Source organism: Dendrobates tinctorius, unplaced genomic scaffold, assembly GCF_039654945.1.
Source record: "Dendrobates tinctorius isolate UK_male_01 unplaced genomic scaffold, ASM3965494v1 ptg000008l, whole genome shotgun sequence".
NCBI classification, from domain to species: Eukaryota; Metazoa; Chordata; class Amphibia; order Anura; family Dendrobatidae; genus Dendrobates; species Dendrobates tinctorius.
This window is the reverse complement of record NW_027361676.1, coordinates 6,784,464-6,808,165: the sequence shown is the minus strand read 5'-3', so window position 1 is coordinate 6,808,165 and position 23,702 is coordinate 6,784,464. Positions and strand designations below refer to the sequence as shown.

The 23,702-nt window shown below is 43.5% G+C and overlaps 1 long non-coding RNA gene across 1 annotated transcript in view; it reads right to left on the bottom strand.

The window, feature by feature from the left end:
• LOC141089381 (uncharacterized) overlaps positions 1 to 23,324 on the bottom strand; it is a 66,780-nt gene extending 43,456 nt beyond the window's left edge. The window contains exon 1 of the long non-coding RNA XR_012232266.1: positions 23,157 to 23,324. This is a non-coding gene — a long non-coding RNA (uncharacterized lncRNA). The remainder of the gene's footprint in view (positions 1 to 23,156) is intronic.
• Between the last annotated feature and the right edge of the window lie 378 nt (positions 23,325 to 23,702).

The window sequence follows — 23,702 nt, the reverse complement described above, 5'->3', positions numbered from 1 at the left end:
TGGTGAGTATCCCATGTCAGGGCCCCAACTTAGCAACTGTACGGTATATACTCTTTGGCGCCATCGCTCTCATTCTTTAAGTCCCCCTTGTTCACATCTGACAGCTGTCAATTTGCCTCCAACACTTTTCCTTTCACTTTTTCCCCATTATGTAGATAGGGGCAAAATTGTTTTATGAATTGGAATGCGCGAGGTTAAAATTTCGCCTCACAACATAGCCTATGACGCTCTTGGGGTCCAGACGTGTTACTGTGCAAAATTTTGTGGCTGTAACTGCGACGGTGCATATGCCAATCCCGGACATACACACACATACACACATACATACACATCCACATTGAGCTTTATATATTAGACTATATATATATATATACACACAGTTGTGGCCAAAAGTATTGACACCCCTGCAATTCTGTCAGATAATACTCAGTTTCTTCCTGAAAATGATTGCAAACACAAATTCTTTGGTATTATTATCGTCATTTAGTTTGCCTTAAATGAAAAAACACAAAAAGAATTGTCCTAAAGCCAAATTGGATATAATTCCACACCAAACATAAAAAAGAGGGTGGACAAAAGTATTGGCACTGTTCGAAAAATCATGTGATGCTTCTCTAATTTGTGTAACTAACAGCACCTGTAACTTACCTGTGGCACCTAACAGGTGTTGGCAATAATTAAATCACACTTGCAGCCAGTTGACATGGATTAAAGTTGACTCAACCTCTGTCCTGTGTCCTTGTGTGTACCACATTGAGCATGGAGAAAAGAAAGAAGACCAAAGAACTGTCTGAGGACTTGAGAAACCAAATTGTGGGGAAGCAAGAGCAATCTCAAGGCTACAAGTCCATCTCCAAAGACCTGGATGTTCCTGTGTCTACCGTGCGCAGTGTCATCAAGAAGTTTAAAGCCCATGGCACTGTGGCTAACCTCCCTAGATGTGGACGGAAAAGAAAAATTGACAAGAGATTTCAACGCAAGATTGTGCGGATGTTGGATAAAGAACCTTGACTAACATCCAAACAAGTTCAAGCTGCCCTGCTGTCCGAGGGTACAACAGTGTCAACCCATACTATCCGTCAGTGTCTGAATGAAAAGGGACTGTATGGTAGGAGACCCAGGAAGACCCCACTTCTTACCCTGAGACATAAAAAAGCCAGGCTGGAGTTTGCCAAAACTTACCTGAAAAAGCCTAAAGCATTTTGGAAGAATGTTCTCTGGTCAGATGAGACAAAAGTAGAGCTTTTTGGGCAAAGGCATCAACATAGAGTTTACAGGAGAAAAAAAGAGGCATTCAAAGAAAAGAACACGGTCCCTACAGTCAAACATGGTGGAGGTTCCCTGATGTTTTGGGGTTGCTTTACTGCCTCTTGCACTGGACTGCTTGACCGTGTGCATGGCATTATGAAGTCAGAAGACTGCCAACAAATTTTGCAGCATAATGTAGGGCCCAGTGTGAGAAAGCTGGGTCTCCCTCAGAGGTCATGGGTCTTCCAGCAGGACAATGACCCAAAACACACTTCAAAAAGCACTAGAAAATGGTATGAGAGAAAGCACTGGAGACTTCTAAAGGTGGCCAGCAATGAGTCCAGACCTGAATCCCATAGAACACCTGTGGAGAGATCTAAAAAATGGCAGTTTGGAGAAGGCACCCTTCAAATATCAGGGACCTGGAGTAGTTTGCCAAAGATGAATGGTCTAAAATTCCAGCAGAGCATTGTAAGAAACTCATTGATGGTTACCAGAAGTGGTTGGTCGCAGTTATTTTGGCTAAAGGTTGTGCAACCAAGTATTAGGCTGAGGGTGCCAATACTTTTGTCTGGCCCATTTTTGGAGTTTTGTGTGAAATGATCAATGTTTTGCTTTTTGCTTCATTCTCTTTTGTGTTTTTTCATTTAAGACAAATTAAATGAAGATAATAATACCAAAGAATTTGTGTTTGCAATCATTTTCAGGAAGAAACTGAGTATTATCGGACAGAATTGCAGGGGTGTCAATACTTTTGGCCACAACTGTATATATATATATAACATTTTTTTTTTTTTTTTGAGGATTATTTGGTTTTAAATCGATATGTACAGTTCTGCAATTTTAACATGAACTTTTACATACAGAGAACTGCTCTATGTAAAACCTCATGTTAAAATCGCATTGCGTATGGATTGGATTACGCATGTCATAGGGATGTTCCATGGAAAAACGCACGGAAATCGCATTACACTCTCATGACACTTGCATAGCACTTGTCCGTTTTTTCGGTCTGGAAATCGGACCGTTTTTTTTCTCGCAAATGGGAATGTACTCTATGGGTCAGGCTTGTACTCTATTCTGCTGTTGCACAGGCTGGTCTAAAAAATGTGTGAAATGACTCACAGAAATTCCTTTTGCCACTTACACTGTTGCTACTACTACTGCTGCTAATGTTTTTGCAATTACTCCTTGACGTTCCTGGGGTTGGACGTCTAGAACTGGGATGCACACTGTGTGCCTCACTGGTGTCTTGGGGAAAAAACACTCTTAAGATGGTCTACAAGCATCTTTCAAGACTTCATCATGCGCGCATCCCTTTCCAGAAAGGAAGCATCTTGCTAAATTTAGTCTTGAACCGTGGATCTAACAGAGTGGCAACCAAGAAGTTAGCACTATTTCTAACCCTAAGAATAAGGGCATCATCTTGAACATAGTACAGCAAGAAGGCGCTCATGTGTCGAGCACTTTCATGAGGTTCAAGTTCATGGTGTGTTGGAGTAACACTCAAAGTTGCTTCCTCCACCCCCTCCCGTCAACTACGGACAACAGAGAGGGGATCATTATCCTATTCATCTCCTGACTGTTGCACATCCATCAGCTCGTCCTCCTCCATTTATTCCTCGGATACTGCTCCTTCACTGACAGTTTATCTGGTACTATGAGCCCCCCTCGAATGCTGTAAGACACCCTCCCGTGGCATTTGCCTTGGCGACGACAGTAAGTAAATCTGAGATATTGTTATCCTTTCTACATCTTCCTCTGCTTCCACCTCTTCCTCTGAGACCATCACCTCCTCATGCATGTAGATGTCCGGAATAGTGATGATGATGGCATCACCAGCGCTAACCATTTTAGTAGCCATTTCAAAACTGTGCAGACGGGTGCAGAAGTCCTTTATCCGTGGCCACTTCACAAGCGTGATTTGCACCACATCTGGACTGCGTTGGCCCAGGCTATGCAAAAGGACATACTGCACCAGGGCTCATCCCTGCTGCTACAGTCGCTGCCACATGTGCAGAATCCTATGGAACTTTTTGGACTTCGTGCGCTGCTTGACATAATACACAATTGCTGTTCTGGTAAAAGATCAATGTTTTATTCCCAACGCGTTTCAAAGTATAGGCTACTTCTTCCTCAGGGGATGACAGACAAAAAAAGTTCCATAGGATTTGATATATCGGCGGTCACTTGTTTGACCCTTGGACGTGCAGCAGCTGATCACTAACTCTATGTGCTTTATCTCTCCTACAGCAGATGAGTAGATTCTATATACGTTTTAATTTTTTCATCGGATAAGACCCTATTTGCGCTTTTTCATTCCTATAGTGCAAAATACTGAAACATGTACAGAATGGAATTCCACCATGTCAGAAAATCAAACCGTTAAACAGTAGGCTGAAAGACTTCCGTAAAGATGCAAGTCGATGACCTGCAGGGTGCGATCGTTGGAAGAGAGCACACAGTGACCGTGCTTTCTGTAGTAGCGCATCCAGGCTGGGACAGTGGCAAAGAAATTGCTCTACCACAACACTGAGGATGTGAGCCATGCAATACACGTGTGTGAGGTTGCCCCGACATAGGACCACCACCAGTTTTATATTGTTGTCACACACGGCCTTCCCTGGCTCCAGGTTCAGTGTAAACAGCCATTACTCTATCTCGGCCTGGATAGCTGTCCACAACTCTTGAGCTGTGTGACTGCAATCTTGAAGGCATAATAATTTGAACACTGTCTAATTGTGGTGAGCCATGTATGCATCGCATGGAGGTGGGGGAATTCTATCTGCACTGTTGGAACACGTGTCGGATTAAGGGAGAGGTTAAAGGCACAGGTGGAGGCGTTAGAGGAGGAGGAGGAGCCAGAAGTAGTGGAGGAAGTGTTAGATTCAGAGGTTTTTCTTGCAAGTCTGGGGGATTCAGAGATTTGTGGAGCAGCCCCTGACTGCCTGCCCCACAGCCACCAAAGTTACCAAGTGCCCTGTCACTGATAAAATGCACCCTGGGAGATTTTTTCAAGGAACTAGTGATGTTGTTGGCGACATGCTTGTGTAGCACAGGCTCAGCTTTCTTAGAGAAGTAATGGCAACTAGGAAACTGATACTGGGGGACTGCGACGGCCATTAACTTTCTGAAACCGTCTGTAACCACCAGGTGGAAAGGCAGCATTTCCATGGCCAACAGACTGGAGATGGTGGAGTTCAAACTCTTAACTTTGACATATGTAGGAGGAAACATTATTTTACGTGACCACAACTGTGGGACTGAGAGCTCGCTGCTGTGCTGAGAGAGGGTGGAATACGGTGAACACAACAAATGCTGGACTTTGAGTAAGGTGCAGGCAGAGATGTTATGGTAGACTGAGAAAGATGTAGTGTGTTGAGTGAAAAAAAACCCCAGCAGGAATCTCCATTTCTGTAACAGCTGACGGGCTCTCACTCACAACGACTGTAACGGGTAAACAAATGGAGGTTCTGGAGACCTGTGTGAGAAGACTTGGGCATACTTGCACCTCCTATACATAGAACACCACAACACAGACGGCGACATCCCTGGCACACCCTGCAAACACGTTTCCTGCAGCAGTGCTCCAGGTGCGCCGAACGTCTGTGGAGAAAATCCAACCTACCTGAAGATTTCATCCATTATAAGTTTATGCTTTGAACATACAACACTGCCCTTCATCTCTCAAAACAAACCTATTTCAACACCCTCATCACCTCACTATCCGATAACCCTAAACGTCTCTTTGACACTTTTCATTCTCTACTCAACCCAAGAGTACAGGCCCCAACCACGGAGCTTCGAGCTGACGATCTGGCCAATTACTTAAAAGAAAAAATTGACCAGATACGACAGGAAATTATCTCCCAATCACCTCATACCATGCACCGTCCTCCCTCCCCCACTGCATCTAGCTCACTCTCTGATTTTGAACCAGTCACAGAAGAAGTAGTAAGCAGGCTCCTTGCATCTTCTTGCCCAACCACTTGCACCAGTGACCCATTTCCGTCACATCTACTCCAGCCCCTTTCCCCTGCTGTCATCCCTCACCTAACTAAAATATTTAACCTCTCTCTCTCTTCTGGTATCTTTCCCTCCTCATTTAAGCATGCCGTCATACATCCACTACTTAAAAAAACCATCCCTCGACCAAAACTGTGCCGCTAACTATAGACCTGTCTCTAATCTTCCCTTCATCTCTAAACTCCTGGAACGTCTGGTCCACTCCCGTCTTATCCGCTATCTCTTTGATAACTCTCTTCTCGACCCTCTCCAATCCGGTTTCCGCTCTTTACACTCTGCTGAAACTGCCCTCTTTAAAGTCTCTAATGATCTACTAACAGCTAAATCAAATGGTCATTACTCCATGCTAATTCTCTTGGATCTCTCTGCAGCATTCGACACTGTGGATCATCAGCTCCTCCTCACTATGCTACATTCCATTGGCCTCAAGGACACCGTTCTCTCCTGGTTCTCCTCCTATCTCTCTGACCGCTCCTTTACTGTATCTTTTTCTGGCTCCTCCTCCTCTCATCTTCCCCTTACTGTTGGGGTTCCTCAAGGATCAGTCCTAGGCCCCCTCCTCTTCTCTTTGTATACTGCCCCTATTGATCAAACAATCAGTAGATTTGGTTTCCAGTACCATCTCTATGCTGACGTCACCCAATTATACGCTTCTTCTCCTGACATCACGCCAGCCTTTCTAGAAAACACCGGCGATTGTCTAAACGCTGTGTCTAACATCATGTCCTCACTATATCTGAAACTGAACCTGTCAAAGACTGAACTCCTTGTGTTTCCTCCCGCTACTAATGTACCTATACCTGACATTGCCATTTCCGTGTGTGGTTCCACTATTACTCCCCAGCAACATACCCACTGTCTTGGGGTCATACTTGACTCCGATCTTTCCTTTGTCCCCCACATACGATAACTGGCTCGCTCCTGTTATCTGCACCTCGAAAACATTTCTAGAATTCGACCTTTTCTTACTTTTGACTCCGCAAAAACTCTTACTGTTTCTCTTATTCATTCTCGTCTCGACTATTGTAACTCTCTTCTAATTGGTCTCCCTCTTACCAAACTCTCCCCCCTCCAATCTGTCTTGAATGCTGCTGCCATGATCATATTCCTCGCCAATCGTTACACCGATGCCTCTACCTTGTGCCAGTCATTACACTGGCTACCCATCCACTCTTGAATCCAGTACAAACTTATTACCCTCACCCATAAAGCTCTTCTTGGCTCAGCACCACCCTACATCTCCTCCCTTGCTTCAGTATACCATCCTACCCGCGCCCTCCGTTCTGCTGATGACCTGAGGTTAGCATCCTCAATAATCAGAACCTCCCACTCCCGTCTCCAAGACTATACACGTGCTGCGCCAATTCTTTGGAATGCACTTCCCAGGTCAATACGATTAGTCCCCAATCCCCACAATTTTAAGCGTGCCCTGAAAACTCATTTATTCAGACTGGCCTACCGCCTCAACACATTAACCTAATCTATCCCTATATGGCACAGCCAAAAGTTTTTAGCATAACCAGGTTCCCCACATCATGTTCCCACATGCTTTATGCATCCATTAGCCCTCTGCATCTGTACTGTTACACACTTAACATTATGGCTGGTCCATTCAAACAGGGCAACTGTTACCACCCACCTTTCGTGTCTCCCTTTTTTCCCTCATAGATTGTAAGCTTACGAGCAAGGCCCTCTTTACCCCTTGGTATCTGTTATGATCTATGTGATTATTGTTATGCTGTAATGTCTATTGTCTGTACAAGTCCCCTCTGAAATGTAAAATGCTGCGGAATATGTCGGTGCTATAGAAATAAAATTTATTAATTATTATTATTATAGTGACAAGGGAGAATGAAGCAGCAGATGTGATTGATGGGAAGGCCGGTAGTTGGCAAGGCCTGATTATCGGCATTTCAGCTCTGTGAGATTCCTAACCCACGTACACGTCAAACACCAATCCTATTCCCCCTTCCAACATGACCTCACATTTTCACACTCATGTTGTATGTATCCTTCCCCTCTTTTAACCATAATTTAAGCGCAAAGAGATTCCCAGAAAAACGTATGTTTTTCATGCATGTGCCAGTTCATGCATGTAGTATTCAAATTATTGCAATTTTTGCCTCTACTGAGTCATTTTTTTGCAAAGTTGGCAGATAACTTGAGTCATCCTTGCTTCCCCTGCAAGCTGCAGATCTGCGACCGCTGCTGGCCACAGCCAGAGTTGTGGCTGAGAATGCAGTGCTTGTCATGGTTGAATCACTTTGTGTTTGTGCGGCAAGGCACAACGTAACCTTCTCATCTTCCTCCTCCACCACCTCCTCTGCTGTGCTTCTCAGCTGCATTCCTCGGAGTTCACAACAAGTGGGATCTACAACCTCATCTTAATCCTCTCTAGTCTTCCATTTCTCGCCCTAAGAGTCATCATCCTCCTCTTTCTGCCTTGACAGCACAGAACAGTGCACCTCAGGTATCTCAATCTCATCAGATTCACCTCCACACCTGGGGGTTAACGTCTGGTGATGAGGGTCTGAATTCTGCTAGGACCCTACTTCCTCTGGCCCCACATCCATCTGAAAAATATTTTGGGCATCGGGGCAGATGTTTTCCTCCTCTGGATTCTGTGAATCTTTGGAGCAGACATCTGATGCCCATGGAATTGAATGTGGGAACAGATCTGTAGACTCGTCCATCTGTTGTTCCCCCCAGTCAGTTGGGCAGTTGTAGAGTTGTGATGTGGGGGGAAATAAAGGTGATTGGGGTGCCACCACTGAGGATTGTACTGTGTGTGAGTTTAAGGTGGAGGAAGAGGAGGAAAGGCCACTTGATGCAATGCTTGCTATCCACTGGAGCACATGTTCTCTCTGGCCCTCATCTACAAGGCATACCACTGTTTAAGGGGAGAGTTGTGACTATAGTTGTAGCACCCCTATAAAAACACCAAATTAGATGATTATAGATAATGAAGTGCCAACAAACTTTCATGGAAGGTTGAAGTGTTCAGTACAGTCATATTTACAGCATATCCAAAATTGTACACAAGAACAAATAATAAAATGCATACACTATATTAAACATGAAAACCATACTGATCTTATGGTGAATACACCGCATCAACATCAAGAAGTGCTTTCAAATATGGAGTAATTTTAAAACACTTAATTTCAACTAATGCTAAAAAGATAAATCACACAGACATAGGCAATAATATTAAAAAAGGTGCTTCAAACCACAGAACACAAAGAGGAGGATAACTGAAGAAGCATAAATCAATACACATGTACAGTGGGGCAAAAAAGTATTTAGTCAGTCAGCAATAGTGCAAGTTCCACCACTTAAAAAGATGAGAGGCGTCTGTAATTTACATCATAGGTAGACCTCAACTATGGGAGACAAACTGAGAAAAAAAAATCCAGAAAATCACATTGTCTGTTTTTTTTTCCTTTTATTTGCATATTATGGTGGAAAATAAGTATTTGGTCAGAAACAAAATTTCATCTCAATACTTTGTGATATATCCTTTGTTGGCAATGACAGAGGTCAAACGTTTTCTGTAAGTCTTCACAAGGTTGTCACACACTGTTGTTGGTATGTTGGCCCATTCCTCCATTCAGATCTCCTCTAGAGCAGTGATGTTTTTGGCTTTTCGCTTGGCAACACGGACTTTCAACTCCCTCCAAAGGTTTTCTATAGGGTTGAGATCTGGAGACTGGCTAGGCCACTCCAGGACCTTGAAATGCTTCTTACGAAGCCACTCCTTCGTTGCCCTGGCGGTGTGCTTTGGATCATTGTCATGTTGAAAGACCCAGCCACGTTTCATCATCAATGCCCTTGCTGATGGAAGGAGGTTTACACTCAAAATCTCACGATACATGGCCCCATTCATTCTTTCATGTACCCGGATCAGTCGTCCTGGCCCCTTTGCAGAGAAACAGCCCCAAAGCATGATGTTTCCACCACCATGCTTTACAGTAGGTATGGTGTTTGATGGATGCAACTCAGTATTCTTTTTCCTCCAAACACGACAAGTTGTGTTTCTACCAAACAGTTCCAGTTTGGTTTCATCAGACCATAGGACATTCTCCCAAAACTCCTCTGGATCATCCAAATGCTCTCTAGCAAACTTCAGACGGGCCCGGACATGTACAGGCTTAAGCAGTGGGACACGTCTGGCACTGCAGGATCTGAGTCCATGGTGGCGTAGTGTGTTACTTATGGTAGGCCTTGTTACATTGGTCCCAGCTCTCTGCAGTTCATTCACTAGGTCCCCCCGCGTGGTTCTGGGATTTTTGCTCACCGTTCTTGTGATCATTCTGACCCCACGGGGTGGGATTTTGCGTGGAGCACCAGATCAAGGGAGATTATCAGTGGTCTTGTATGTCTTCCATTTTCTAATTATTGCTCCCACAGTTGATTTCTTCACTCCAAGCTGGTTGGCTATTGCAGATTCAGTCTTCCCAGCCTGGTGCAGGGCTACAATTTTGTTTCTGGTGTCCTTTGACAGCTCTTTGGTCTTCACCATAGTGGAGTTTGGAGTCAGACTGTTTGAGGGTGTGCACAGGTGTCTTTTTATACTGATAACAAGTTTAAACAGGTGCCATTACTACAGGTAATGAGTGGAGGAAAGAGGAGACTCTTAAAGAAGAAGTTACAGGTCTGTGAGAGCCAGAAATCTTGATTGCTTGTTTCTGACCAAATACTTATTTTCCACCATAATATGCAAATAAAAGGAAAAAAAACCAGACAATGTGATTTTCTGGATTTTTTTTTCTCAGTTTGTCTCCCATAGTTGAGGTCTACCTATGATGTAAATTACAGACGCCTCTCATCTTTTTAAGTGGTGGAACTTGCACTATTGCTGACTGACTAAATACTTTTTTGCCCCACTGTACGTATATGTGCACGGCTATAAGTGTCCTGTCCAAAATTTGGACAAGTTTAGTAGTTAGGCTGATATGTGATCATAACATACAGAAAAGTTCACACATTAGGAACACAATCGGAAAAATTGTGCTATACAAAGATAATCTCCTAATGTCAACCTAATAGCCACACACACATGAAATGCAGCATATACAAATGATGGTACTCATTTGTACCTCTCACAAAGATAATGTGCCCCTATAACCAGACAAAGGAATGGTAGCACAAAATACTAAAGTGCATATGGAAAAATACATTATTTCTGCTGGCAGGACAACATATCAAAATAGAACACAGTGATGGCAGCTATGAAAAATAAGACTCTGTATTATGATGTTCACAATAAGGTCACAACAAATTATGCCGTGCACATATTGCCTGGGTTTGCACCAGTGGAACTTATGTATTTTTGCATATGCACTTAAGTATTTTGTGCTACCATACATTTAACAACCCAAATACTTCATAAAAAATGTGAAGATATGGCCGCTTACTAAAGACTATAGAACAAATGGACATAGAGCAGAGAGATTTTTCCAGCATGGAACACTGGTTGAGTTGATATTGTTTTGTTTTATTAAATAATTTCTTGCTGTGTTTTATTAGTGATTTGCTTGCTCGTCAGTTCATCCTCAGAAATCAATGTTTACATTCAGTGACAGTTAGCAGAGGAAGATGAGCAGACTAGATCTTATGTATACCTAAGGCCAGACAGTAGATTGCTAAAGGTACATGTAAAGCAATCATCCTATGAATCCCCTGTGTATCTCAAAGTTTCTCCCCATTGTACTCCCAGCCTAGGCCATTGTGTGGATGGAGATAGTAGAACCAGGGGAACCATCACCCCAGGAGGTCTCACATACAGCCCTATGTGATGAAATATGTTTTGTTCTGTGAGCTAAAGAAAATTATTTAAGGGGGAGGAAGAAAAAGGCACATGTGTTGAATCAGGCAGTTGTTGGAGTGACTTCGACATGAGAGGATCTGAGCTGTGATGGATGGATGGACTATGGAGTTTTGGAGACTGATTGTTGGCTGGAGGGGTATCCATGATCTATGGTTGTGATATCCATCGTCCAGAGAAGCATAGGGTGTGACTGCGCACTATACCAGCTGGAAATACCAAAATCTGTGGGCCAACCAAAAGTTGGGAGACAGTGGGTATCACCTGCTATGGGGTCAGTGGAACTACTGATCTCAGATTGAGAACTTGTGGACTGAGAACAATGTATGTTGGCCATCTACATGGATTTGTTGTACAACCATGGATGTATGGAATGAAAATAGTTGCATCGTTAACCTGCCTCGGTGCTTTTTATAACCCATAAACTCAGATCTTCACACAGACAATGTCTTGAGTGGGGAAAAACAACAAAAGCACATAGGCACATCAAGTACAGGGAATAAATTACTTGTTATGGGTGGTGGTGCCACTCGTAGAACATACGAGTTAGATTAGGAAATGTGGCCTCCTGCTTGCAGCATAGTACTGCCACAAATGACTTAGATTAGGAAATGTGGCCTCCTACCAGCACCACAATATTAGCACAAATTAGTTAAATTAGGAAATGTGGCCTCCTGCCTGCTCCACAATATTAGCACAAACGATTTAGATTGAGAAATGTGGTGTCACGGAGTGACTGAACCAGTGTGACACGACAAAACGGTTGATTGGTCACCAAACAGCGCAACACACAAGGGAACACCAGGGAAACTATAACAATGGTGGGCCCTGTCGATAGGGAAGGAGGGAATGGACACCACCTGCACTCACCTGAGGATGTGCCCTGATCTCACTATTGTCCCTATATGGGTTTTTTCACCCAGTCGCCGAGCAGGATACCTAATACCCCACTTACCCTGCTCTTATCCCTAAGTAAGGAACTGGTCCCACCGCTGCACTAAAACAACAAAAGGAAAAGAAAGACAGACACCAAAAGGAACAACGTAGCAAAAAATGCAACACTTAGCTTTCTGCTGTAAAGCACCACACAGCAAGATAAAGACACCAGATTAGCGAACTCAGCAAAGCACACTGCACCCAGCAAGCTCCTTCAGTGGTCACTGTAAAAACCTCTAACACTGACAGTCAGCTGATGCATCAGGTGACCTCTTGAAGGTTGTTGTGAGTGGTCACCACCCACCTCAGCAGCAATGCAATTACACCAGCAGGCCAGTGGGGGAAAAACTGACATTAACCCCCGATGGGGTTTAAAAAAGTTTTAATCTGAGAAGCCAGATCTGCCACAGATCCAAAAATAGATCATGACAGTACCCCCCTTTCAATGAGGGGTCTAAGGACCCTCAACCCTTGACCTCACCAGAAAACAACATACGGTGAGGATGCCTTGATCCACCAGAGTTCACCTTGGCAGTCACCTGACCCGCCAATCAATGACCGGGTTGTGTTTTTTCAACCAAGGGAGGCCTGAAACGATGAATGTTGGCATTCCCCCAAGACGTAGCATGACAGGGTCTTTTCTTGATGAGTCCCTAGATGCAGGCGTATATCATCTATGACTTGGGTCACCTCCCAGCTGAGTGGGACAGATTCAATGGCCTGGACGCTTAGGGGTTTGGCTAGCATTCTATACCTCAGGCCATGGGTCTGGAGAAAGTGAGCATCCACCAGATTGACTCCCACTCCAGTGTCCACAAGCACCAGTATATTCTCAGTTACCCCACCAACAACCACTTCTGCACGTAAGGTACACTAAGAAGACAATATAGAGGAAATATACACACCCTGGTCCCTCCACATGACCAGGGGGACGCAGCTTTTTAGATGGTGTAGATACTAGATACTTTGGCAGAAGCCGATAGAATGACCAGTCTGCCACAGAAAAAACATGCCCCCACACCATGGCGAACCGCAGGCAACCCCATCTAGGAACCAAGTCCTCCCACCTGCATGGATTTGTCTGTCTGCTCAGGTGTGTCCTCTTCCCTAGCAAGGACTATAGAGGGCATATTTGGTGTATGCCTCTCCCTCAAGCGTCGATCCACCGGGATGGCAAGGAACATGGCTGCCCCAATGACCGGGGAGCGGTGTACTGCACCAGAGTATCCTGCAACCATGGGGGCGGACCCTGATTAAAATGGTTTTTAAATGGTTCCTAAATGGTTCCTCCTGAACTCTGAGCAGTACTCCTCAGCCGTCCAGCCTCCCTGCTTGATTTTACGGAGTTGGGATTCCGCCAGAGAGATGCCATCAGGATCCTCATACACAAGCACCAATGCCGCAAAAAACCTGTCCACCGACCGTAAAGACGGTGAGTCAGTCGGCAGAGAGAAGGCCCAGGATTGGGGATCACTTTTGAGAAGGGAGACTATAATCCCCACACACTGTTCCTCACTCCCTGATGAATGGGGCGGAGTCTGAAGTATAATTCACAGGCTTCCTTAAACACAAGAAACTTATCTCTCTCCCTCCAGAGAACCAGTCATTGCTCACCAGAAACAAAAAAGATGTACGGTCGGTGTTAATGTCATGAAGTGACTGACCCAGTGTGACATGACCCAACAGATAATCATCACCAAACAGCACAACACACAAGGGAACACCAGGGAAACTATAACAACGGTGGGCCCTGTCGATAGGGAATGGGGGAATGGACACCTCCTGCACTCGCCTAAGGATGTGCCCTGATCTCACTATCGTCCCTTTATGGGTTCTTTCACCACAATGCCGAGCAGGATACCCAATACCTCACTTACCCTGCTCTTATCCCTAAGTAAGGAACTGGCAGGTGGGAGCACTGGTCCCACCACTGCACTAATAGAACAAAAGGAATAGATAGATAGACTGTCATGAACTCATTTTCTGCTCCACCAGTTGAGAGTTCCCCTTCCGTTCTCCCTCTGGTGGTGACAGGAGGTAGTGCGGTTGGTTTAAGTGGTAGTGATCTGCCACCTGATGAGGAAGATAACGATTGGATCTCTGGAGTATCAGACTGGATATAAGACAGCCGACGCCCTATCCGGGTGCTGGTGATTCAGCCTGCTTCTCAGGTCCTGGACTTCAGCTCTCTTCCAGTCTTCTCAAGCTAAGTTTGTTTTTTGCTAATGTTCACACTTGCGCTTGTTGGTCAATTCAGTTTGTTGTGTAATCAGCCTGCCCCTGCTGGGGCTATGCTGAAATTCCACTCCTATTAATCAGTATTTGCCAATCTTCTTTTTGTCCCTTATTAGATTGGCCTCTTTTTTGCTCTGTCTCAGAATATTTCAGAGTGCTGATATATTTTTAGAAGTCTAGTGACTTCAGGGTTAATTTTGCTATCAGAAGTGTTGGACAATATTTTTGTAGGTTGTTTTTGGCAGATTGCAGACAGTGTCTTTCTTTTTCTGTCCTTTTTAGTTAGTCGGGCCCCATCGTTTGCTCAGCCTATTTTCTTGCCTTTGTTTGTATTTTCATCTTGCTTCACCGTCAATACATGTGGGGGGCTGTCTTTCCTTTTGGGGTCTGCTCTGGGGCAGTTAGTTTTCCTCTTTTCCTGCTTTAGACTTATATAGTTCTCCGGTTGTGACGAGGCATCTAGGACCAACGTAGGAACGCTCCACGACTGCTGCTAGTTGTTGCGGTTAAGATCAGGGATCTGCAATCTGCATAGTTACCAACTTCTCTGGTTTTCTGAGACTTAGCTTGTTGTCTATTTTTTCCACCTCGGTTTCCCATTCATAACAATAGACACCAAAAAGAACAATGTAGCAAAAAATGCAACACTTCGCTTTCTGCTGTAAAGCACCACACAGCAGGATAAAGACACCAGATCAGCGAACTCAGCAAAGCACACTGCACCCAGCGAGCTCCTTCCTCCAGAGTGGTCACTGTAGAAACCTCTAACACTGACAGTCAGCTGAGTGGCCTCCTGCCTGCACCACCCTATTACCATAAACAAGTTAGATTAGGAAATGTGGCCTCCTGCCTGCACCATAATATTAGCACAAAAAAGTTAGACTATGAAATGTGGCCTCCAAATAAATTAAATGCTGGAAGGTCGATTTCACACAGAATTCTATCTAGCTGTACTAGCTGACAATAAGCCAGCTATCTGACTACTTGCAACAGCAGCAGGAGCAGCCTCTCTGCACTGTTACGCTGACAAAATGGCGCAAAAACAACATGTCCGCTTTTTATATGGAAAGGGACATGTTACTTGATAGCGAATGACACAAGTCCTTGAGTTTGGATGTTGTGGATGGTTTTTGCACCCTGATTGGCTTCCAAAATCTCCACCCATTAAGTTAAAAAAAATTACAGCCTACCTCTTCTCCCCATCTACCACCTCTCCCCACATCAAACATGTCCCCGCTCATCATACAGCACCACTATCCTAGCCAAAGTCCTAACAAAAGCATTAGTGGAAACGCAATCATTTACCAAACGGTGTCCAAATTTGGCCGACTTTGAGGGAAAATGCTTGGGAATCTGAACATGAATTCGAATGTGCTACTTTCGTGGCGAATTTGAGATTGACAAACATTTTCTGAACAAGTTCACTCATCTCTACACGCAAGTAGTGGAGAAGCTGTTTGAGGTGTCGTCTACTTTATCAAATGTGCAGGTGGAGAACTGATATTGTATGTCAACTCTTATGGTATTTTTTATAAGCATAAGGTTATATTCAAACTTTTTTCAAATATATTTCCTTTTTTCGATCCAACCATTCACATACTGCAACTTATAGGCTATGAAACACTGCTTGAAATCTTCAAAATACATGAAAGCACAAATCATACATATAAAGTATAAAACATTCTGTCCCATTAATCCTTTCCTTTTCTCCCATTTCAGTCCCTAGTTCAAATTCTTACTGAGTTTAAGTGATATGATGTGGTTTTCATTTCCTCTTTCGAGAAGAACAGGTGCTTAATAGGTTATCCAATCTAACATACACTTTGGTCTTGAGAATATGTACTGGAGTCAGAGGTTCCTTATTCATGAATAGGCAGCGGCCTCTTTATGAATCAGGACTGTTGGAAAAGTGGCGTATATTTCTGTGTGCGTCTTGCCATAAATCCCACTCCAGTCGCTGCTAGAGTAAGATTTGGAGCATAGCAAACTCCACAGCTCATCATAAATTTGATAAGCAGCCTTTGCAATACCCCAGTCCTCTGTCCCACCCCAGTTCCACTTTGTCAGAGATTGGTGAAAATTGTGTCAGTCTGACAAAAGTTGTAAAGTTTTAGCGCAGCCTTGAGTTGCTCCAAAATTCTGTGACTTTTCAGCAAAGCTTATGGACCAGAATACTGCCATGAAAATCTTTTATGAGTAGGACCCTTTATTTTTATTATTCTTTTTCTCTTTGTATTTATATGTAAGTCTTACAAGTATCAATTTTCTTACTCCGTTAAATAGATTGCCAGACAACAGATTATAGATAGAGTGCTTGAAATCCAAACTGTCATTATTACTGGTTTTGCTGCTACTAAGATCAGATGTAAACTTTATTTCAATAAAGTTATTTAATTTCCGCATGTTCAGTATAGTCAGAATGTTTGATACATTGGGCTATTATCATTTGAGTAAATCATAGGAAATTGAAAGAATTGGCGCACTCACCCAGATCCTTTTTTGCGCAATTTTATTTCATGGTAAAACATGACATCAAACCATAGTAAAGTACAGAGTGCAGGTGGCAGGGGAGCTATGCAGATGAGAGAGCCTGATGGACTACGGCCGTTTCGCACTTGCTTATCGCTTCTAAAGGATCCTTGTATTCGTAAGATAGCTTTAATAAATATGGAGGTGCTTATACATGTTATTCTTTTTATGTGATAATGCTACAGAAAACGACCATACAAATAGCTGTAATGATAAACATTTTCACCATTTTATTTAACTGATTATAATTATTTATCTAGCTTTTTTTATCTTTTCAACTTGTTCTGCTATAATGGTGGCATTTTCAAGACACTAAAAAATTACAAGCTTAAGAATTCTAAAGAATTTTTTTATATTAAAAAGTTAACTTCTATAAATAAATATTTTATACATTTCAGAGAATGTCTGAAGCGAGCAGATTGGTAACATATTTTTTCATTGTTTCATAATATTAAGAAATATTCTAATATCAAAGTACAAAAGGCTACTAACTGAGATCCATAATATAACATCTGCACTTTTTTTTTTAGACTATCTACCATGTTGCTCTTTAAGAAATCTGATCGCATCAACTTTCAGGGAACATAAGATATAAACCAAAAATAAGGAGAGAATCATTTGTCTGAGGCATTGGTTTGTGAGTGGGACAGGTACATTAACACCTATTCGCTTCAAAAATAATCCTGTACCCCAATAAATGACAACTATATGGTTTCAAAGTGAGTGACTTATGGCTAAGGTCAGAAAATGTACTTTTTTGGTGTTGTATCATAATCAGACTTGTGATGATATATCCGCTAGTCCTGAAAATGCTGATGCTTCACCTTGGTTGCTTTGAAATATTAACATTGCAAGTGACAAGGCTCTTCTTTTTTGATGCTTAGTTTATATGTGAATTGGCCCCACAGCACATAAATTTGAGGTATTGCTCAAAGTTAGTTTAGCTACTCCAGATCTCAGGGGAGGAAGCCTAGCGAAAAGAGTTTGGCTTGCTTATATTTCTTTCATAATTTTGACCTTTTTAAGTAAAGGTTATATGCACTTTACAACAAAAGCATTGTCTAGCTGTGCTATTTCTCAACATTGCTTGGCAAGTTTCTTGTCTAATGTACCAATGTACCTTTCACATTTATTAGTCTTTTGCACTTAGACCTAGTATTTTTGATCAACAATGTAAAGTCTGTCTTTTTATATTAGCATGGGATTTTTTTTCCAGGTGATTAATGAAGCAAATTACTCATATAACATAAAAGGGCGTTCAGCTGGATACTTTTCTCAGCCATCGTATTATAGGTATGGTGCTATGTAATTTTGTGGTGCCCAAAATGATGGGTTCGCTGTGAAAGCATTTCAATTCAAGGAATGCTGTGCAGAAAGTTTCAATTAATTTAAAATACAAACATATTTTCATATTTTATACCAGGAACATAAGTGAAAGTCATAAAATAACTTTAGACAGGTTTCTTTTACATTATGGGTGTGAAGATCTAGAGTTGTGGGTGTTAGTAATCACCTAGGCAGGTTAACAATGCAACAAGTTTTATTTACATCCATACAAGCATTTCAGTAAGTCCAGGTAGATGACCCCAATGTAATGCCTCCAGTCCACGGGATCAGCAACAAGTCAGTAAAAATAGTCCATGGGATAATTCGTAGGGGAATATAGATCTCATGACCGAAGCCTGAGAAAACTTAGTTCCAAGTTCGATAGTCCATTCATGGGTTCCAGGAGCGGCCTTAACTTTGCTCCTTTCGCTTCAGATCCCCAGACCCAATTGCACTCCCCCATCAAGTCTCTCAACTCTACTTCCAACCCCCTAACCAATATAAATTGAATTCACAGCCAGTGAAGTCTCCGGCCAGTCTGGAGTGGTGTGAACCCAAGTGGCCCCCCTGCCGAGAGAAAGAAAGGCACATATTCCCCCACCAGATAAGGTCATTGCATGTAAATACAACATAAATTGAGGTAACTAGTCATCTGTGCTGGGAAAGTATTTCAGTTCCTCACATTCCTTCCCCACTTTTCCAGCACAGCAAGTATTGGGCTCCAATTCATGAAATTGACTATCCTTCTTCTGACGACAATTGCCAGAGTTCGTGGCTTCCTCAGTCTGTCTCGATAGTCCATCAGCATTGCCGTAGTCTCTCCCACACTGGCGGGAGGTTATTTGGCATGTCGAGGTCTTCTGATGCAGCGGGAATGAGTCCTTGGCTTCGGGTTGCGACACTGGTCCAGTGGCACACCAACCCTGCTCCTAAGTTGTTGCCCAGCAACACATCCACAGGTAGGTGTCGCACTACCCCCTCATCCACCATTCCCTTGCTGTGTCCCCAGTCTAAATGTAGTCGGGCTGTCCGAATGTTCAGAGATTCTCCTCCAGCTACGTGGACTCGATTGTGCCCAGCATTCCCTGGCGAAGTGTCCCCTGCGTCCGCAGTTATGGCAACTTAATCCACCTCGCCCTGATGTGGGCCGTACTTGGGGTTTTGGGGGACCTCCCCCTCTTTTCTCGCCCCCAGCATTCCAGCCCCATTGCAGTACACTGTTCACAGGTTGGAAATGCGGATGACGTGGACCCGAATGGGCCCGGCATTCCCTGGCGAAGTGACCCATGCATCCACAGCTATGGCAGCTTAATCCCCCTCGCCCTGATGCTGGCTGTACTTGGGTTTTTGGAGACCTCCCCCTCTTTGTAGAGTACAAAATCCTCGCAGTTCCTCCTCTCGCTGGACCATGGGTCTCGCTGGCCTCTCGGGAAGCCCCTGTTCCCGACTTGCCGGAGCTGTTCTCCCACACCGCCCTGGACGATTGGCAGACCAATCATCAGCCAATCTTGCAGCCTCCTCCAGACTCCGTGGTTTTCTATCCGCCACCCATTCCTTTATGTCACGTGGGAGCTTGGACATAAATTGCTCCCGCATGAATATATCCAAGACATGTTCAGCTTCCCGAGCTCCCAGTCCTTCGATCCACCGAGCACATGCTGTACGTAATGTGTTGGCAAACTCCCGGTGCGTATGTGCATTGGGCTTTTCAGTCTCCCGAATCTTCCTCCGGTAGGTTTCAGGTATGACGGCATACCTCTCCAGTAATGCGCTGCGAATGGTAGCGTAACACCTCTGATCCCCAGAAGACAAGTTATTAAAAGCTTCTCTGGCTTTCCCGGTCAGGCCAACACTCAAAAATCTCGGCCAGTCCTCAATGGACACCTCATGAAGCAGGCAGAGGTTCTCAAATAATCGAAGATGGTCATCAATACCCGTGGTGTCTTCATTAAACTGTGGTATGTCCCGGTACCTCAAAGATACGGGTCCCTCTCTCCGGTTATCCACTGTCATCTGTGCAGAGGGTGGTGGGGTTACGGCTACATGGACACCCAGATATTTGCTTATCACAGCCGCCCTTTCTCTTTCTGTGGCCCGCTCTCCTAGCGCAGCCAGCACCCGCCCCAACTCGGTCAATCGATCCTCTGCCATCGGAATGATTGCCCGTGGCTGTTGTCCGTCCACTGGGCTGTCCTCTTCTACCTCTGGACTGATCTCCTCCTGTGGGTGTTCTCGATCCCACTCGTCCAAGCGTTGTATTAGGGCCATCCGGTTGTCCGCCATCGACCACTCCAGCTCTCTCCCAGAGCACAGGGCTCTCAGCTGCTCCTACTTGAGTCTCTTGTAGATGGAGTCTGCCATCTCTTCTGCCAAGTCACCATCAGTAACTTTCTCTGTTACGCTGTTCAGAGATAGGTGATCCCACCGCTGCCACCACTTGTGAAGATCTAGAGTTGTGGGTGTTAGTAATCACCTAGGCAGGTTAACGATGCAACAAGTTTTATTTATATCCATACAAGCATTTCAGTAAGTCCAGGTAGATGACCCCAATGTAATGCCTCCAGTCCACGGGATCAGCAACAAGTCAGTAAAAATAGTCCATGGGATAATTCGTAGGGGAATATAGATCTCACGACCGAAGCCTGAGAAAACTTAGTTCCAAGTTCGATAGTCCATTCATGGGTTCCAGGAGCGGCCTTAACTCTGCTCCTTTCGCTTCAGATCCCCAGACACAACTGCACTCCCCCATCAAGTCTCTCAACTCTACTCCCAACCCCCTAACCAATGTAAATTGAATTCACAGCCAGTGAAGTCTCCGGCCAGTCTGGAGTGGTGTGAACCCAAGTGGCCCCCCTGCCGAGAGAAAGAAAGGCACATATTGCCCCACCAGATAAGGTCATTGCATGTAAATACAACATAAATTGAGGTAACTAGTCATCTGTGCTGGGAAAGTATTTCAGTTCCTCACAATGGGCATAACTGTTCATCCGTACTAGGGAGACTACATGTGGAGGTGGCTTAGGAGCTGAGCTCACTCTACTGTACATGAGGCTGATGTCAGCTGTATTAAATAGTCAACATCAGTCTCTGAGGCCAGGGTCACATGACACGCCATTCATGTCTATAGGTCCGTGAAAAAAATTGACTACACTCATATGACAACTAAGTGCAATTCAATTTTCTCAGACTGACAGAAAGTAGAAGAAGGAGATTTTTGTTTTATTCTTCACATCAGAGAAAGTCGGGAAGATTATGCTATCAAACTGATCAAAGTTTGATCATAGTATGATCAGAGTGTGATCCGATTTTCTCAGATGAGGAGAAAATAAAAAATTCTCCATCTTCTACATTTTGTCAGTCTGTGAAAATTAGATTGCACTTGGATGTCATCTGAGCGTGGTCCATTTTTTTTCCATGGACCTATAGATATGAATGGCCCAGTGTGATCCTACAGTCAGATGCAACTCGTGTATGCTTCAATTTTTTCCTATCACATTTGCATGGTAGCATAGAATAACGAGGGGACCAGTACTATCCGTCAAGACAACCAGTAGCACTTGTCCGATTTTAATTTTTTCGGATCACATTTGCATGGTAGCATAGAATAACGAGGGGACCAGTACTATCCGTCAAGACAGCCAGTAGCACTTGTCCGATTTTAACAGTCATCTGCATGAGCCCCCCCACTGACAGAGACGTCCGGAGCTGAATTTCCGCCGTGGCTAATAACCATTTAAATGCCACTGTCAAAGACTAACAGCGGCACTGAAATTAATTTAAAAACATTAAAAAAATTACAAATATACAAATATGAATTGTCCCTTTTTCCCTTATTAAAGTAAATAAAGAAATAAATTTGGTTTTGCCGGTACCATAAAATTCTGATCTATTAAAATATAAAATTAACCAGGTGAGTAAATGCCATAACAAAAGAAACAAAATCAAAACAGAATGACAGAATTACGTTTTTTCAGTTACCAAAACTCCGTAAAAAAGCAATAAAATTAAAATGTTGGACATTCCTTAAAATGGTATCAAAGAAAATGTAAGTTCACCAAGTAAAAAACAAGGCTCACACACCTGCATTAATAGAAAAGTAAAAATGTTACGGGTCTTGAAAAATGACAGCACAAAACTATTTTTTTTCAAATTTCTGCATTTTTTTGTCAACATCTAAGGCTGGTTTCACACTTGCGTTTTTTGCGCAAAAAAAATGCTTTTTTTTCCTATATTTTACATGGGTGTGCATACACATGCATTTGTACGCGTTTGTATGCGCATGCGTTTTTTTGTAGTGTGCGCTCGGGTGCACAAAATGCATCCTGTTGCATTTTTTGTGCGTCCGACTTGTCCCAAAAAATCGCATGCTCACGCATGATAATGCGCACGTCAGCGCAAAAAAAACATGCGTTTTTTAAAAAATGCGCAAAACCACAAAAAACCGCACACAAATGCATGATGCGTTTTTTATGTGCGTTTGCACTGCGCACGGTGCGCAGCGCAAAAAAACGCAAGTGTGAAAGTAGCCTTAGCATAAAAAATATTGTTATAATCATACTAACATGGAGAGAAAAGTTTCCAGATAATAATTATCTTATAATAAACGCCTTAACCCCCCCACAAAAGAACAGTGTCGAAATTGCATGTTTTTCACCATTTCACGCCACATGGAATTTTTCCCCCATGACTGAGTACTAGAGATGGTATAATTTTATTTGTGTGGAATTGAATTTTATTCAAATTTTACAACAATCCACATTCTGGAAAATACAGATTTTTTGTAATTTGCTTCTTACTAATTCAGCAAAGTGGCTGTTGGCTGCTGCATCCATCTTGCTGAATAGTAGAGATCTGGCAAAAGGTTGAAAAGAAAAAAAAAATACTTACCTCACTGCTCACCTTTCCATCCACCTCCGGAGGACCGGAAGGGGCAGCGAGCAGTGGGGATGGGGCAGCGAGCAGTGGGGATGGGCCAGAAAAGTGAGCAGTGAGATTTAAAAAAAAAAAAAATCTTTTGCTGGCAACTCACCTCTGTAGCCGGTCCCGCTGCTCTCTGCCTGCTGCCTGTTCCTCCACCCCACCACATCTTCGGTGCAGTTTTTACTTTAGGCCAGAATAAGCCACGGAGTTGACTGCGCATGCAAAGTGAACACTGGGTCAGAGATGAGGTGCAACAGAAGTGCAGAGGACTGGACTTCAGGCAGGTAACCGAGGGGGTGGTTGAACAGGTGAACAATTCACCTTCAACATGATTGAATTAATCAAACCAAGAAGGAGGGGAGGAAATTTGGATAATATTATTTTGAGACGGGAGTGTGAGTGGATCTTCAGGCTGCAGTCCCTCTCCCCTGGTGGTATGAATGAATGCATGTCATATGCCTGTTTTATATGAAGAAACTGTCCTGGATTGGTTAATATGCTTTACTTGAATTTCATTGATGGGGTCTTTATCTCTATGGCATATTGGACTATGCTTTTAAGGCATACACTACACTGTATAGTAATATCTATGCATCATATGGTTATCTCCATTATGTATTTACTTTAAGAATTGTTTTTTATCTCTTGCGCCAAT